Genomic DNA, 17,510 nt, shown 5'->3' with positions numbered 1-17,510 from the left:
CTGAAGTTTGAATGACGAGTCTAAAAACATGGAACAACCATCACAATATTGAAGGAGAAGAAGAAAGTTGGAGGACTCACACAACCTGACTCTAAGACTTACTATAGCCAGTTGTAGTGGCTCACGTCTGTAATCCCAGCACTGTGGCAGGCCAAGGCGGGTGGATCACTTGAAGCCAGGACTTTGAGACCAGCCTGGTCAACATTGTGAAACCCCGTCTCTACTAAAAATACAAAAAAATTAACCAAGCAAGGTGGTGCCTGACTATAATGCCAGCTACTTGGGAGACTGAGGGATGAGAATTGCTTGAACTCAGGGAGCGGAGGTTTCAGTGAGCCGAGATCGTGCCACTGCACTCCAGCCTGGGCAACAGTGGGAGACACTGTCTCAAAAACAAAACAAAATGAAATGACAACAAAAAACAACAATAAAAAGCTTACTATAAAGCTACAGTAATCAAAACTGTAGTATTGTTTTTTTTTTTTAAATAAAAAAAGACAAATAAAAAAATCAAAAGAACAGAATAGCGGGCCCAGAAATTGACCCACATACATCTAGTCAACTGATCATTGATGAAAGAGCTAAGACAATACAATGTAGCAAAGGCAGTCTTTTTCAACAAATGCTGCTGGAACAGCATCCATATGCCAGAAGTACTTATGTACATCCATAGGCAAAACAATGAATCTTGACACAGACCTCACATCCTTTGCAAAAATTAACTTAAAATGCATCATACACTTGAGTGTTAAATGTGAAACTATGCAACTGGAAGATCAAACAGAGGAAAACCTAGATGACTTCGGGTATGTCAGTGATTTGATAGATATAACATCAAGGGCATAATCCATTAAAGTAATGATTAATAAGCTGAACTTTAGTACCAAGAGAATAACAGGACAAATAACAGACTTGGAGAAATATTTGTAAAAGATACATTTGATAAACAACTGTTATTCAAAATATACAAAGAACATTTAAAACAACAATAAGAAAACAAACAACCCAGTTAAAAAATAGGCCAAAGACTTTAACAGACATATCAGCAAAGAAGATATATAGGTGGCAAATAAGCCTATGAAAAGATGCTTCACATCATATGTCATCAGGGAAATGCAAATTAAAACAATGAGATAATATTGCATGCCTCTTTGAATGGTCAAATCCAGGACACTGAAAACAACAAATTCTGGTGAGGATGTAAAGCAATAATAACTCTTGTTTCACTGCTGGTATGAATGCAAATTGAAACATACATCACTTTATCATATGATCCAGCAATCGTGCTTCTTTGTATTTACTCAAGGGAGCTGAAAATGTATATTCACACAAAAGCCTGCACATAGATGTTTATAGAAGCTTTATTCAAAATTACCAACACTTAGAAGCAACCAAGAAGTCTTTATATAGGTGAACGAATAAATAAGCTGTGGTATAACCAGACAATGGACTATTATTTAGCACTAAAAGGAATTGCCTGTCAAGCAATTAAAAGACATGGAAGAAACTTAAATGTATATTAGTAGTGAAAGAAACCAATCTGAAAAGGCTACATATTATATAATATGAGTCCAAATATATGACATTCATAAGAGGCAAACCATGGAGATGGAAAATATATCAGTGGTTGCCAGGAGTTGAGTGGTGGGAAGGATGAATATGTGTTGCACTGAGGATTTTTAGGGCATGGAAATTAGTTTGTATACTACTATAGCAGGTGGATATACATCATTATACATTTGTCTAAACCCATAAAATTTACAACACCACCGGTGATCCGTAATGTAAACTAATCAACTTTGGGGGATAATGATGTGTCATCGATTGTAATAAATGTACCACTCTGATGGAGGATGTTGAAATGGAGGCTATGCATTTGTGGGGGCAAGGAGTACACAGAATATCTCTTTACCTTCCTCTCAGTTTTGATGTGAATTTTAAAGTTCTCCAAAAATATAGTGTAAAAAATAAAGGTAAAAATATTATTGTTACTGTCACTAACTTTCCAAATGTTTTTTTCATATTTTAGTAGAATTTTCCCCCTTTGTCCAGAAAGGAAAATTTATGTGGCTGAGAAGTACTTTATCAAGCAGTTGAATAACTAATCTTTAAGAGGTGCACCAAAGAGAAAAGCTGCCTCTTTCATTTTATCCATTGGGTTAAAAAACAGTAAAAGTATAAAATGCAATATTAGTGATTTTTCACTCTTTTTAATATATAGGTAGGATTGGTATTCTTAGTTATGTTATGCCTAAGTTGGAAAATTGCCAAAGTATAGCTGAAGTCCCCAAGGCCAATGCAAGGAAGATAAGAAGATAGTGACTCTTTTCTAGCCATCCAGCCAAAATCAATAGTGTTTTAGTGGAGCTTCCATGAGAAAACAACTTGTCATGCCAGCAGCTAAGCAATATGTGTCAATGGACAGAAACTACTGCTTAGAAGCAGCAGCCCAAGGAGATGACAATTGTAGGCATGATTCCTTTTTGCTGGTAGTTTCAGGTCATTGATGCACAGTGTAATCTCTAATTTAAAAAGTAACACACAATGGTGTTTTATTTTCAAAGTTAGAGCTCTTTTGGGTTCTCAATGTGACCAGAGCAAGGCCTAATATGTATATGTGTGCATATATATATATATATATATATATATAGTGTATAGATATGTATGTATGTGTGTGTGTGTGTATATATACATGTGTATACACACACACTATGGTGCTTGGCTTTGTGGACAAAAGAAAAATGTACATTCAATTACTATTTTTCACATGATGTTGAATATCCAGATGGTTTTTGCTGCTACATAAATTGGTAAGTTGATTTATGACCTGATAAAAGCAGCATAATGCAAAAATAAAAAGCATAGGTTCTGTATGCTGACTACTTGGGTTCAACTGCAGATTTCATCACTTTCTAGTTGTGTGGTCCATGCACAAGTCACTTAACCTTTCTGTGCCTCAGGTTCTTTTTACATAAAAGGGTAATAATATTGTTTATCTCGTAGTATTGTTATAAAGATTAAAAGAGATAATATTTCTTAAGCACTTAGATTAGTTTGTGGCTCATATGACACATACATCTTACAATCTACCAATTTAAAGCGTACAATTTATTGTCTTTGAATACACTCACAGGGTTGTGCATCTCTCACCACTATCAATTATGAAATTTTTAATTACCTAAAAAAGGAAACCTTGTACCACTTAGTCATAACCCTCAAGCCCCCATTCCTGGCCTTGACAGCCACTAAGCTACTTCCTGTCTCTATAGATTTGCTTATTCCAGACATTTCATATATATGGAATCATACAATATGCAGTCTTTTGTGACTGGCTTCTTTTAGAGGTTTCCACCAAATCCCACTCCCCCCAAAACTTAAAAAAAGAAAAAAACTTTCCAGATTATTTTTAAAAATCACTTCTCAGCTAAGAAATGCATCTTTTTAATATACATGGTATTACATATACATATCACATTATATTTAAAATGTGTTTCATTACATTGTTATATTTAGTATATGCCAAAATAGAAAGCCGTCTTTAGATAATATATGAGACTTTTTAAAAGTCATCTTCCACAAATAATGCTTGCAAAAAGCCATGGAATTTTTGTTTATAGTGAAGTCATTAGCAGGCCCTCAATGAACTCATTTTAATTGTCATATTCAAAGGCAAGTAAGTGGCAGGATGTGTTACCTCACCATCCTCTCCTCACTATTCTGAATGCCATTAGCATTGACCCCTGTAACCTTTCACTGCACAATCACTATTTGGCCACAGTATGTGATGGCATGCTCCCATATTTTGTTCTGAGATAAAGACAAGGAGAAAAATACACTGATTCCATATACTACGTCATATGCACCTTCAATGTAGAAGCTGGTTATTTATATAACTGATATCCATATAATGCCTATTAGAGAAATTTACATAAAATAAACCCCTATTTGGGCATTATTACTTTGTGGAGTATGTGAAGAAAATAATCATCAATGTTTACAAAGTTGACTGCCCCATATGGGTGCAAAATGTACAGTAGTCGCCTTGTCATTAGCTGTATTAATTTGCTAGGACAACCATAACAAAGTACCACAGACTCGGTGGTTTAAACAGAAGAAATGTATGTTCTCACAATTCTGGAGGCTGGATGATATGGTTTGGCTGTGTCTCTACACTCCCCATAAGCGCCATGTGTCGTGGGAGGCACCTGGTGGGAGGTAACTGAATCACAGGGGCAGTTTCCCCCATGCTTTCCCTGTGATAATGAATGAGTTCTCATGAGATCCGGTGGTTTTACGTGTCTCGCGTTTCCCCTGCTGGCACTCATTCTCTCTTCTGCTGCCCTGTGAAGAGGTACCTTCTGCCATGATTGTAAGTTTCCTGAGTCCTTCCCAGCCACGCGGAACTGTGAGTCAATTAAACCTCTTTTCTTTATAAATTACCCAGTCTCAGGTATTTCCTTATAGCAATGTGAGAATGGACTAATACACTAGAAGTCTGAGATGAAAGTGTTTGCAAAGTTAGTTTCTTCCTAGGACCATAAGAGAAGGCTCTATTCCAGGCTTCCCTCCTTGACTCATAGATGGATGACTTCTCCCTTTGTCTTTACATTGTCTCATTTCTGCACATGTTTGTGTACAAGTTTCCCCTTCATCACAAACACAATCACGTTCTAAAGTACATTATTGTGGTTTATGTTATGCTATGACCACAACATGTAAATTTTAAGGGAACAAAATTTAGCCCATGATATTATCTTAATCTGCTTAGACTGGATACAGTAAAGATTTTGCTAACTGTAAAGTAAACTGTAGTTTATCTGAAATAAATGCATGGCTCTGCTGTCATTTTCTGGCAATATGACCACAAGAAGGTTAAAAAACACCTTCCCATATCTTTATTCTCAGGAATGCAAGGAACCAATATTAATATTGATACAATATTAATTGTATAACTGTATATTGCCTTCATCTTTTCATATTTTACAGTTCCTCTCTGTACATTTGTTTCTCTTCATAAAGCCCTATGCCTACATAGGGCAGTACTTATTATTTTCCTTTTACAGATGTGAAAACCAGCTCTGAACTGTCAATTGACTTGCCTAAGCTGACAGGGCAGTTCAGTGATTTCCCAATACCCTGGTTTGTTTTCTAATGACTACCATATACAATCTGATCAGTTGGTTATCAGCAGCTGCAGGAAGGGGAAATAAAAAGAGCAGGCTTGGTGGCTAATACATGTAATCCCAGCACCAGAGGCTAAAGTGGGTGGATCGCTTCAGCGCAGGAGTTCTAGACAAGTCTGGGCAACATGGCAAGACCTCATCACTATTATAAAACAAAAAACTCTCTTTTTCTTATTCTTAAACCCTCCTGAAATTGAACCATTGAATTTGTCTCTTTCCTTCCACAAGAAACAGGATATTAGAAGGTAAATTGAAGAAAATCTATCTAAAGTTGTAAAATTGAGGTATAATTATATTATTCTCCTCTCCTCCTGAAGTTGTCTGGGACTGTGAATGTGGTAGCAGAATAATGGTCTCTCAAGTGTTTCCGCACCCAAATCCCTGGAACATGATGCTACATGGCAAAAAAAAAAAAAAAATAAGATATCATATAGAGTAAAAATTTCTATTAGCTGACACAGAGAAAAATTATTCAGGGTTATACAGGTGTGCCAAATATAATCACAAGACTCTTTAAAAGTGTAAGATGGAGGCAAAAGATAAACCAGATTGATGTGATTTGAGAAGGATACAATCCACTGTTGTTGGCTTTGAAGACAGAGGAAGAGAGCTATGTGTAAAAGAATGCTGTCACCCTGATGGTGGATGTTGAGTCTCCAGAACTGAGAGAAAACAAACTTCTGTTGGTTAAGCACTCAGTTGGTGATATTTTGTTATGGCAACCTGAGTAGACTCAGACAGATTTCGGTACCAGAAGTGGGATCCTGCTGTACCAAACACCTAAAAATGTGAAGGTAGATTTGGAACTGGCTGATGGGGAGGCTGAGAGAGTTTTTATGTGCTCACTAAAAACCAAAACAAAACCAACAAACAACAACAAAAGTAGTTTAGTTTCTCCCGATGGCTTACAGTAAAGTGCAAGAATAGAGAGAAGAATTGAAGAAGAAATTATTAAGCAAAAAGAATCCAGATTTTGAAGATTTGGAAATTTCTCCATGGCCTAGCCATATTTTTAAAATATTAGAAAAAAAACTTGTTATGAAGAAAACACTAAGGGTGTTGGCTGAATATTTAATAAAGAGGTCAGGGTACAACTCACTGACTGGATCAGCCATCTCAACTGAATCCATGAACAGAGATGGGATTATACAAGCAGAGACACTGCCAGTTTGAACTAAAGAGAACAGTAAAAGTGGGAAGGAATGAAGGAAGGCTATTGGATTTTCTGGATTCTGCAAGATAATATCACAGAACTATTCAACATGCACTATTCATCAATAAAAATAAAGAAAGGGCGTGGTGGCTCACACCTGTAATCCCAGCACTTTGGGAGGCCGAGGCGGGTGGATCATGAGGTCAGGAGATTGAAACCATCCTGGCTAACACTGTGAAACCCTGTCTCTACTAAAAAATACAAAAAATTAGCTGTGTGTGGTGGCGGGAGCCTGTAGTCCCAGCTACCCGGGAGGCTGAGGCAGTAGAATGGCGTGAACCCAGGAGGTGGAGCTTGCAGTGAGCCTAGATCACGCCACTGCACTCCAGCCTGGGTGACAGAGCGAGACTCTGTCTCAAAAAAAAAAAAAAAAAAGAAAGTTGCCAAAAGTGATTCTCACAGGCCCAGAATATACCAGCCCAGGAGACGAGGCTGTCTTCACCTGTTTCAAAGGGCAGGACCAAAGCACCCAGCAGAGATCTATGTGGACAGGATCCTTGCAGAGTCAAGGGGGCACTGCCTGCTGAGCTGAAGTGAGGACAATCCCATAGAGTCATAAAGGTGACTCCAGAGGGCCTGGAATGTGAGCTATTGAACCAAAAAGAATTATTTGCAAGGCTTAAGATTTAATGGAATTGGCTTTGCTAGGTTTTACACTTGTTTGAGAACTGTTACCTCTTCCTTCTTAACTAAATATCCAGTTTCATCACTTTGAACTTCTACATCCCTCAACACACTAGAACACAATTCAGCAAAGTTCTTTACCACTTTATAACATGGATAGAGTTTTCTCTAATTTCTAATAATTTGTTCCTCCTTTTGGAATGAAATGTCATCAGAATTATCATTAATGTCCATTTTCATACCAACAGTGTCTTTGAGGCAAAGTAGCCTTTTTCTAACATGCACCTCAAGACTCTATCAGCGTCTGCTCATCCCCAAGTTCCAAAGTAATGTCCATATTTTTAAGAATTTGTTAAAGCAGCACCCTACTTCATGGTACCAAAATCTGCATTACCCAGCTAGGACTGTCTTTACAAAATACTACAGACTGGGTGACTTCAACAACATAAATTTATTTTCTTACAGTTCTGGATGCTGGAATTCTGAAGTCAAAGTGTTGGCAGGTTTGGTTTCTCCTGAAGTCTTTATTTTTTGGCTTGCAGATAACCACCTTCTCTCTATGTCCTCACACAGCATTTTCTCTGTAAGCATGCAGTGCTGGTGTATCTTCCTCTTCTTACAAAGACATTAGTAATATTACATTATAGTTCCACTCTTATTATCTCATTTAACCTTCATTACCTATTAAAAGGCCCTAACTCCAAATATAGCCACATTCAAGATGAGGGCTTCATCATATACATTTGGGGTGACACAATTCAGTCTACAACACCACAATCAACTTTGAAACATCAAGGATGTTGAAATAGACAAGTAAAGTGTGCCCTTAAGTAATAGCTGAATATGTTTTTTGCTGTACTCCCACACATTCTTTTTTTTTTTTTTTTTGAGACTGTCTTGCTCTGTCACAAGGCTGGAGGGCAGTGGTGTGATCTCAGCACACTACAATCTCTGCCTCCCAGGTTCAAGTGATTCCCCTGCTTCAGCCTCCCGAGTCGCTGGGACTACAGGCACATACCACCATGCCCGGCTCATTTTTTGTATTTTAGTAGAGATGGAGTTTCGCCATGTTGGCCAGGATGGTGTCGATCTCCTGACCTTGTGATCCGCCTGCCTTGGCCTCCCAAAGTGCTGGGATTACAGGCGTGAGCCACTGCACCCAGCCTCCCAGACATTCTTTGTCTTCCTTGAAGTTTAAGTCAAAATGTCACATTGTAAGTTTGTGCCTCTTAAGAGCAATTGTTTATTGACAACTTTAGTTCAAGTTAAGCTTGTCATCCATTTGTACTTTTAGCCTCATACCCACCTGATTATATAGCACCTATCAAATGGAATACATTTTTGTCATCCTACTAATTCTGAAACAATTTGGTGAAAGAAAAGGGCCTTATTAACGCCCATTATTTCATGTGCTTAAGTAAGGTCATTACTATATATCCTAAAGTATATTTAAAGATATCTACATCTAAATTTTTTCACTCCTTCTTAAAGCTTCACATTTGTTCTAAAAACTGACAATTCTTTCTGAGACCTTGATGCACTAATTTTATCCTTTATCTTCAACATCACTTTATCACCTGACGTTTTCATCCCAGCATCTATGTGTTCAGGCTTTGGCAGGTTGTTAGGGGTCTCTGAAAGTTGTTGGAAGGAATCATAGTTTGGTAAGGGTGTATTTTGAAAAGTTACTCTAAGGGTATAAACTGAGGATTGAAGAGAGAAATTAACTAGGTATAATGGAGGAGGTGAGATAAACTAGATGTAAGAAAGCAGCTAGAGACAGGTGCTATAGCTCAAGTGAGAAATGATGCATCAGCAATAGGAAGTGGTTTGGGAGATGTGGGTGAACAACTACATGGAACAAAAGCATGGTAGAAGAGGGGATTATAAAAAGCGAGGTCTACAATGAAAGGGCCAGGTGAGACGGCTCATGCCTGTAATCCCAGCATTTTGGGAGGCCGAGATGGGCAGATCACTTGAGGTCAGGAGTTTGAGACCAGCCTGGCCAACATGGTGAAATCCTGTCTCTACTAAATATATAAAAATTATCCAGGTGTGATGGCACTCGTACCTGCAATCCCAGCTACTCGGTAGGCTGAGGCAGGAGAATCTCTACAACCTGGGAGGCAGAGGTTGCAGTGAGCCAAGATCATGCCCATGCACTCCAGCCTGGGTGACAGACTGAGACTATGTCTCAAAAAAAAAAAAAAAGAAAGAAAGAAGGTCAACAATGAATTCTACATTGTCAGTAAAGTAAAAGAGGTAGGTTCTTTTATTATGTTATTAAAAACTGTCTAGCAACTGTCCTTCACCACTTTAAACATTTGACATATCTGGAGACTTTCTTTTTTTCTTGAAGTTTCCAAATATGATTTCTCTGCTACCATCAATCATCAAGTGAGAGCTGATACATTAGAAAGGTAAACATTTTCCTTGCCTGTATTTGGATCTATGTAAATGATTTTTAAATTTTAAATTCTGGAATAGTAGTGACCTTACAGGAAAAAAAAAAAAAAAAAAAAAAAAGCTCTCTTAAGACTTTTTGAGACCAAATTGAGCAAGCATTCAATTTGTATTTCTGTGTTTTCTGGGAAAGTGGCTTGATTTGAATTTTATAAAATGGTTGTCTATAATAATTCATAGGGTATCTGTAATAATTTTGATGTTGAAACACTTCATAAAACATGGTATATATAAGAAATGACATTTTAACAATTGGATGTTGTCCAGCATGATACTGTTTGATGAGGTCAGAATAAGTTAGTGTGGCTGATGTAAAATCTAATTTTAAAAAAAACTAACTGTTATTTTCTTTTTGGAAATAAAATTATCTTTTACAGATAAAGGCCAAAGAGATCATATGTCACAATTTAGAATTTTATAACATTTTCTTTAGTTTTACTGTTATACCTGACAAGATGAGTAAATCAGTTTGTTCCAATAGCGACTTCAGTTCATTCTGCTATATTAAAACATCCTGGTTTAACAATTCTAATTACAGATACCAGGTTTAAAATGTCTATCTCAACTGCACTATTTTTTCATGAGTGCTCTTTTTTATGGGAGTATATCACACATAAATACGGAAGTATAAACAGTTAAAATAAATGTTTTCATGAAGCCATTTTTCTCATGTTAAATAGTTTTATACATTGTTAAAAATCCTGATCCTATGCATTCCAAATATAAACATAGGGCTTGTTGAGTAGAGCTAGCCAATTTGCAGAATTACCACTACAAAACTGTATTTAACATTCTTTAAGACACAGGTCCTCGCCAGTAAAAGTTGGTAATTAGAAAAACAAAACAAAACAAAACAAAAATGACCACATGGAAATTGGTACAACTTGAAAAATAAATGGAATTACAAGTACCTATTTTTTTCTTCTATAGTGATGATTATGTCATCAGAAGTGTAGAATGCTGTCAAACAGGTCCAAATATAGCTCCAAAAATTTCTGTAGAATGGGGGAAATGCAGACATCTATCTTTAATGAACATAGTAATGGTGAAGAGAACCAAAATTGTGACATGCCTAGGGTTGCCAAGAGAGCGTGCATGCTATTTTTACCTCCAAGCAAAATTTTCCCCTAAGTGTGTCCCAGAGTACCACAAAAAGAGGAGGGGTGGGGGAGTCATGAGTCATACCAAAACACCAGTGAGTGGAAGTTCAACGATCCTTATGAAATCACATATGCCACATCAGTGACACAACAATTCTGCTCTAAGCAAGCATTCTTGGTCTGTACCATATATTTACAATTGCGCAGTCATACAGTGCATGGTATCGTTGTGTGGAGTTCTGAAATGACCTAACTGGAACTGGAATTTTCTTCTGCTAGTATCCCTTACTACATGATTAATGATTTTATGATTTATTTATTTGTTTTTATTTATTTTATTTTATTTTTTACTCTGGGTGACAGATCTCCTTTCTAGACTCCATAGTCCTCTAGTCCTGTCTGGTTATTGTAACTTATCCCACGGTATTCAAAGCTTAACCGTATTCATTTTAATACTCTATTTCAAAATTAGAGTAAAGCTTTTCTGCATTTCTCCTTTCGCAAAACCTAGACATCCATGAAGTGTTCTGAGCCTAAGGTGGTTTTCTCAACAATGGTATCCTAGAGAATTTATTATATTGTTATCTATGGTTACCATTCTTAAATAATTTGACTTGCAATACCTTACCTTAATTTTTTAATATTTCATTTTTTTGAATTGAATGTTTTGAATTTTTTTAAAATTTTAATCATGTACAAATTACTATCTTGCCATTGTTTTGATATATATTTTCCTGAGCTGACTAAAAAAAATTCTTGGAAATTTGTCTCCACTATGTGTTTTATCACTCACCTAATTTTTTATTACTTTAAGTGAATCACCTTATGTGATGAGGAATTGCAAAATTCCAAGTATTGTATCTCTCCTTGTTCCTTCATGTATTTATAAACTTTCAAAAAAAGATTGATAGTTACAATATAAATCTCTTAATAAAAGTCAAGTGGTAACATGAAAAGTATCATTTGCTGTATTGAATTCTGAAGACATAGAGAATAACATATACCCAAATGTGAGAGTTTTGTTAACGTTTAAAAATAATCTAATTCCCATAAGCAGAGGCATGTTTTAGAACCCACAGCAATAATTAAAATGTGGCTTCTAAAGCAATTGCCCTAAAAGCTGGTGAGTCAGGAACTGTATTATTACGCAGTTGTTCCAAGGCTACATGAATCTTGAACTTTTTTCAGAGAGTGCTTTATTACTTAGATTTCAGTGCACTTTGCTTCAATTATTTCTGTTGATCTAGCATCCATTGTTAAGAACTCAGCAGAGATTGTGCTTTCTCTCTCTATATATATATTTCAATTAACTTAAGTATTTACCATATATTTATGTGTGTATATGTATGTATAATTATTTATTTATTTATTTTACAATTGTAATTCCAAAATTTCAAAAAAAAAAAAACACTGTTGGCCCAGTTTGTACTACATCTCATCCCATTTTTTTACAGAATTATCTCTGAGAAATTGAATCATTCACCTCATTTTCCACAGAGCATAGACACAGAATAACATATATAAAAAGAGGATAGATATATCCAAAAATAGTTTGTTATGGGGGGAAATGGGTGGGACTGGTGAGAAAAATTACTGACATCCATAAAAAAGTACTGGTAATTAAAAATTTAAATCTTTCCTTTTACTTTCTTTTAGCTCTCTTGATATTATTTTTTTACGATGTTCATAAAACGTCATGCTAACTCCCAAGTATAACCTTCCTTCTCTCTATTAAGCCAATCAAACCCTCTCCATTACCCCAAATTGACACTCAATATTTTCTTCAATATTTGTTTAGAACCAGTCTTCTTATTGTTTCCCGTCTCAGTTATTTAGAACTCTTTGTTTTTACTCTTGCTACCATCCCACCCTGTCCACTAATAAGTCCATAGTTTTTATTTTTGGGTAAAAGTAGTATTTACACTCTCAATGAAAGACTATAGATAACACTTATGGGAAGAAAAGTTTACATATGAAAATATTCTTGCAAATTCTATGTATAGAAACATAAGAGACATGCTTTTCTCTATTTCTTTCACAAAACTGAGCTAAAAAATCTAGATGTTGCATAGAAAACAAACATGAAGATACTCTTAAAAACGGAGAGAAGACAAAGTGGCCAGGGAATTTGCAACTGAAGAAATAACAGAGCAGTGAGTTCCCTGGCTTTGGCCTTTGCCTCTTCTGTCCAAATTGTAATACAGGAGAAGCCAGCAAACCAGAAGGGTGTCAAGGAAAGCTAGAGTAGACAGCCTAGTCCACATTCAACAGGCTGTAAAGACCCACCTGAACACTGCACAGGGATAGTATCAGAGTAGGCTGGGGAGGAAGATGGGGCTTGCTTTCTCACCTAGCAGCAAGTGCTCCATCATGCAGTGCTAGCAGAGGCCGTCTGAGGTGCGCAGATTTCAGACCCTCCTTGGAGGTTACAAGGTGTTCCTCTTTCCCCAGTGGGCTAATTTTAGGCCAGGTCTAGTGAAATGTCAAGATTTAACAAGTGTTATCCAGGACACCCTCTTCTTATAATGTCAGTGGGGGCCAAGCAGGGAAGAGTAATTGTTGCCTTTGCCTTCTTATCCACGGAAGTATTAGTGGAGACATAGTGGGGAGCCTGAACTCCTATTCCCACCGAGCAGTAAACAAGGATCTCCTCTCCCTCTCATGTGTCAACAAAAGTCAAAAGGCGAACCTAGAATTCCTCTCTTACATGACAGCAACTAGGCAGGACCCCCTTCTCCTCCAAAAATAGTGTCTGAACTTGCAGATGAAACAGTATTTTAAGAAGATCCAGATTCTCATAATGTAACGCACAAAATGTCCAGAGTTCAATTAAGAGTCATTCATCTTACAAAGAAAAAGGAAGATCTCAACTTGAATGAGAAAAAGTAATCAACAGAGGCCAACATGGAGATGATACAGATGTTAGAAATATCTGACAAAAATTTTCAAGTAGGCAATGTAAAAATATATCAGTGAGAAGTTACAGACATATTTAAAACAAATTTAAAAATCAAAGTCTCATCAAATCAGTAGGAAATATAAAGACACAGGTTAGAACTGAGAAATACAGCAGACAAAACATACCTCAATTCTGCCTCAACAACAAAATGGAAAGGACGGAGTTATCAGGGAAATTGAAGACAAAAAAATAGAAATTAACCATAGAGATATATTGATCAACATTAAGCAGAATTTTAGGAACATGTTTATTGTACAAGTATCTAACTTACATGCCATTGGAGTAAAAAAGAACTTAAAAAATAATAGCTGAAAATATCACAAATTTAGCATAAAGACAAAAAAAAGATTCAAAAATTTTAGTAAACTCCAAATATAAACTTCAATAAATCCATGCTAATAAACATTCACAGTTAAATGTGTGAAAACTGAAAAAAAAAAAATCTTGAAAGCAGGCAGAAAGAACTGATTCATTACCTATATAAGAACAATTCAAATGACAGATTTCGACAGAAACCACAGAAGCTACACTAAAACAGCATAACATTTTTCAACTGCTTCAAGAACTATCAGCCCAGAATTCTATATTAAGCAAAAATATTATTGAGGAATGAAGGGAAAACAAGACATTTTCAGGCCAAAGAAAACTAAGAGACTTTGCTGCTAGCAGACATTGTTACTGATCTTAGGGGAAAAAAATCACTCAGTTATTCTTCATTAATTATAATGTTGCCTATAGATTTTGTAAATGTTCTTTACCACTTTGAGGCAGTTCATCTCTATTTCTATTTTCCTGAGAGTTTTTTTCATAAACAAGTATTGAATATTGTCAAAAGATATTTCCACATCAGTTGACATGACTAGATTTTTTTTTAATTTATCTGTTGATATTATGGAACACCTTGACTGATATTCAAATATTGAACCATATAATCACTTGTGGAAAAATATATATACATATAGGAACCTTTCTCAAACACAAGTAGATGTATATTAGTGGCATAAAAAAGTAGGGTTTTTGTTTTTTTTCTCTAGAAAGATTAACAAGCAACAATTTGGGAAGTATAATTTTTTTTTCAAATTAAATGAGTAAGCATTTACTTACATAAAAAAGGTTAACTAAAAAGGGAGAATGAGGTTATTTTTATATGTCTTCTCCACAATTAATTGACAATAGAGCATCTTTCAAGAGCTCAATTCTCAAGATATATTCTACCAAATCATTGTTACTAATAAAGTTAACAGATACACAGTGCCACTGGGCAAGTCATTATGAAATATATCTCTGCTACTATTCCCATGGAGATCCTAGATAAGGACAAATTAACCAAACAAAAGAGTCCATAAATTTTGAAGCTTTTGTATAAAATAATTACCACAGTGCATTTAATACAGCTAAAGATACACTTCAGCTTAAATGATGATATTGATGTGTGTGATTATGGTTAAAAAGCAAAAACAGGCTGGGCGCAGTGGCTCACGCCTGTAATCCCAGCACTTTGGGAGGCCGAGGCAGGCAGATTACAAGGTCAGAAGATCGAGACCATCCTAGCTAACACAGTGAAAACCTATCTGTACTAAAAATACAAAAAATTAGCCGGGCGTCGTGGCGGGCACCTGTAGTCCCAGCTACTCGGGAGGCTGAGGAAGGAGAATGGCGTGAACCCCGGAGGCGGAGCTTGCAGTGAACGGAGATTGCGCCACTGCACTCCAGCCTGGGCGACAGAGCGAGACTCCGTCTCAAAAAAAAAAAAAAAAAAAAAAAAAAAAAGCAAAAACAATGATTTGTATAGTAATCAGAAAGATAAAATATCTTGTTTTAAAAAATGCAATTTAACCTTGACAATTACAGATCAAAGCCAAAACTTCAGAATAAATAAATTTACAAAATTAATGCAAGGAGTGAATAGAAAACATGACTACATAGGGACTAAATCATTTTTCTTTCAATGCGTTTTCCAAATGTGGTATTGTACTATTGAAGTTGTATGGTTTAGAAAGATATATTTAAAGTAAACTAAAGTTATAAAAGACATTACCAGACTCATGAAGGTGCTGTATAAAGGTAAATATATAGATTTATACATATTAGGTAAAGCTCTAAATCTTAGTACCAAAGCACAAATACAAAATACTTTCCAAATTAAAATGGTTTTCAAGTTAATGACATGAAGAATATTGATCATATTACAAAGGCAGGAAATATAGGAATTATGAAGGAATCATGGAGCATGGGGAAATAAAATAGACATACTTTTAATAAAGATATGTGTAACTGTGTACTGTTCAAAAAATTAAATTTCTAGAGTTAATTAAAAAACCATAAATATAAACGAGGATTGTTCTGGAGAAACCAATAATTATGGCTAAAGAACAGGAAATATCCTATTGTCTCAATTGCCCATAGGTCCCCATATGTCTCTTCCTCAAACCTATCATCTTTTCTGAATTTATTATTATGGCATGAATGCTACAGAATGTACTTTCTCTGAACCTAGAATTATAAGAGGTTTATCTGGTGAGTCACAATGATGCTTAACAGGCAATAGGAACAAACTTAAATGCCATGCACAACATTCATAATCAAAGTTGATATACCATCAGGACATTTTCTAAGTCCAAAGTCAGACCACCACTTTTGTGCTGATCATGGCCTAAACTGGAAAGCCATGTTCATTACTAAACACATCCTCTGATATTGATAAGCTTGTAGTGTTCTGTAGAACCAGTTTAATAACATCAATAATATATGACTTTGGTCTAACCTGTCCCATAGTAATGAGAATAAATAATAATAACGAATAATGATAACAACTAAAATAATTCAGAAACAACAAAACCAACAATAAAGGGCACTTAACCGTGTCTCAGGAGCTACCCTAAGAACATTACAAATGTTATTTTATTTAATGCTTAGAATAACCCTACAGAATAGGTGTTATTCTTATGTAAATTTACAAAACAAATTGAGGTACAGTGGTAATCGTGTGGGTAATTCCAACTGAATCAGAATTATCCATTTTTTGTCTTTGAGCGAAGAATCAAGAACTTTTCATATGGAAAGTTCTCCTTGAATATTAAAGTAACCACACTTTCAAAGGTCTTGGGGTTTCACACAACTTGGTAGAAAAACAGTTCCCAGGGAATAAATCTCTTAACTCCAGTGTGAGTGCAACTCTTAACCTGCTAGCCAAAGACACAGCAAGTAGGAAGGGGAAACTGGTAAGTGTGATGCTAGAAAATCAGTGTAATTGATGTATATGGTCCTTCAGTAGCTTGCTAGAGTTCCAGCCAGGTCAAGGGCCCAGATAACATAAGTGGTATGTGAATTAATATTATTGATGGGTTACATATAGATAGTATGACCTTGGATAGTTCAGTGTCATCTAGCAATCTGAGTTTGGAGTTAAAAAGTAGCAGGTTATAGTTGAATAAATGATCACCAGTTCATCTTGAAGAAAGTTTCTGAGCATTTTCCCAAACTGCTGTTGCAAATATCAGTATTTTATTTCAGATTTTAGGTAAGTATCTAGCATCTCATAGAAAAGCAAGCCGTTGTGCCTAGCCCTAGAAGAGTCTGCAGATAGTAATAGTAGGCACCTCACAGCAGTCAGGCTCATCTTACATGGGGTTTAGAGTGCTTTGAGGCCCAGTCAATTTTTAAACAGTGGACTGCAAGCCCACAGAAAATTTAATGCTTTCTTCTTTTCTTCTACTATCAAATATTCAAACAAAATGGCCCTTTTTTAAAACTTGATGTTTTGTGTGTCCTAATACAAGCCTGTCTACAGAAAGGATGAGGAGGCCGGGGGCGGTAATTAATCCCAGCACTTTGGGAGGCCGAGGCGGGCAGACCATGAGGTCAAGAGATCGAGATAATCCTGGCCAACATGATGAAACCCCGTCTCTATTAAAAATACAAAAATTAGCTGGGCATGGTGGCATGCGCCTGTAGTCCCAGCTACTCTG

This window comes from Pan paniscus, chromosome 12 (assembly GCF_029289425.2).
Source record: "Pan paniscus chromosome 12, NHGRI_mPanPan1-v2.0_pri, whole genome shotgun sequence".
Lineage (NCBI taxonomy): Eukaryota > Metazoa > Chordata > Mammalia > Primates > Hominidae > Pan > Pan paniscus.
The sequence above is the reverse complement of the archived record's forward strand: the minus strand, read 5'-3'. Positions refer to the sequence as shown.